Source organism: Rhagoletis pomonella, unplaced genomic scaffold, assembly GCF_013731165.1.
Source record: "Rhagoletis pomonella isolate Grant_MI unplaced genomic scaffold, Rhpom_1.0 Rhpom_scaffold_00001, whole genome shotgun sequence".
Lineage (NCBI taxonomy): Eukaryota > Metazoa > Arthropoda > Insecta > Diptera > Tephritidae > Rhagoletis > Rhagoletis pomonella.
The window spans coordinates 45,942,443-45,943,969 of NW_023458555.1; the positions used below are offsets into that span (position 1 = coordinate 45,942,443).

Here is a 1,527-nt window from a genome sequence, read left to right on the forward strand (position 1 = left end):
TTACGTTTTGCTTGCAACATTTTTTCTTCCATTCCTGCTCGCGTTTTGGTATTTCTCTCTCGCAAATGCACCAGTGTGACGCCACACAAAAATTGTTTTCGAAAATCCTCTCTGATTGGCGCCATTTGTATTCTATCATTCTTGGGTTTTACCCATGATTCAATAATACAAGGTTAGATAATTATTGACAGCTGCGGTTTGACACTCCCTTACAAAAGGTTGCATTTACGAAGGACGGAGAAAGGGGAAGAATGAAATATCTTGGTGCGAAAATGGTAGTAGAACAGTACGCAAAGTAGGCAATTAGTAGTGAAACTCCTTTTGTAAATTCTAATGTATTTGCAGGAAATCTGGTATTTTAAACGAAATGTTGAACGTAATATTGATATATCTACGTGAATTACGTAAGTTATGTGCTATTTAAGGTGTTCTTACACGGTATGTATTTGCATCTGTAAATGTGACTTTTTCAATACATATATAATTGTGTATGTCTGTCAAATTCACAGTCTTTATTTAACTATTTAAAAATACTTTATTTGAAAACGAAATAAACTAAACTCAGATGATTCTATCTGTGTGTCAGATGAAAATAGAAACATTTCTATTTCGTATGTACGTGTATCTGCTTTGTACAGAAACAAATCTAATTTGCCTTTACACGATATGTTGACATTTCCATATGTAAAAAGTGGCATGTACACATGCAAATACATATCGTGTAAGAACACCTTTAGCTGTATAAAAACTGCAAAATGACTCAAAATTAAAGTAAGACTACTATGAGATTGATGTAAACATCCAATTTAAAAACAGTTTATGTTTTCATCAGTTAAATATGCTTCATATGCATATACATATAAACATATTGCGCAAAATCTTATACTTCTATTTCACACCAAAGCTACACTGTTTCCATGTAAATTTGCAAAGAAGCAACACTGTGCCACTGCTAAGGGAGCGGTGCGAGAGAGACAACTGTCAGTTTATCGAACCTTGTATTATTGAATCATGGTTCATGGGTAGAATGTAAGATGACATTGTAAAAGACGTTCATTCGAAGCGTAGCTAAACACACAGGCGGTTCAACGGAAAATATTAAGAGCGACATTTATATAAAGTATTTGTAATTTGAAACGAAAGTTGTGCATGTGTGTGTTTTATTATAGTGCCGTTCCAGATGCTTTACGATTTGCAGGAACAGCTGTTTTCTCCATTAATAAAGCTTATGGGAGGTGGTCACCTAGAACGGCTTCCTGTAAAAACCTGCAAATCGTGAAGCATCTGGAACGCAACTTATATTTTGCAAAGGGCAGTGTTCTGCATACGGAGTGTTCCAGATTCTTCCGGGGAAAAAGTGAAGCAGCAATTTCAAAGACACACCATTGAATTAATTATCCACCAGGCCGGCGTCACATCATAACAGCTCTGCACAAAAGTATGTTTGTATATTAGTGCGGGTCGAAACACGCCTATTATCTTTTTATTTTATTTTTTTATTTTAAGCGCAACAGCCCGCGCATTGAT

At 35.4% G+C, this 1,527-nt stretch overlaps 1 protein-coding gene and 1 long non-coding RNA gene across 7 annotated transcripts in view; both read left to right on the plus strand.

Annotated features, from left to right (window-relative positions):
* LOC118744843 (microtubule-associated protein Jupiter) overlaps window positions 1-1,527 on the plus strand; it is a 401,717-nt gene that overhangs the window by 335,291 nt on the left and 64,899 nt on the right. The window lies entirely within an intron of this gene.
* LOC118744874 lies at window positions 1,016-1,527 on the plus strand. Its single transcript, XR_004993593.1, has 3 exons — window positions 1,016-1,120; window positions 1,312-1,438; window positions 1,507-1,527. It is a non-coding gene; the product is annotated as an uncharacterized LOC118744874 (long non-coding RNA).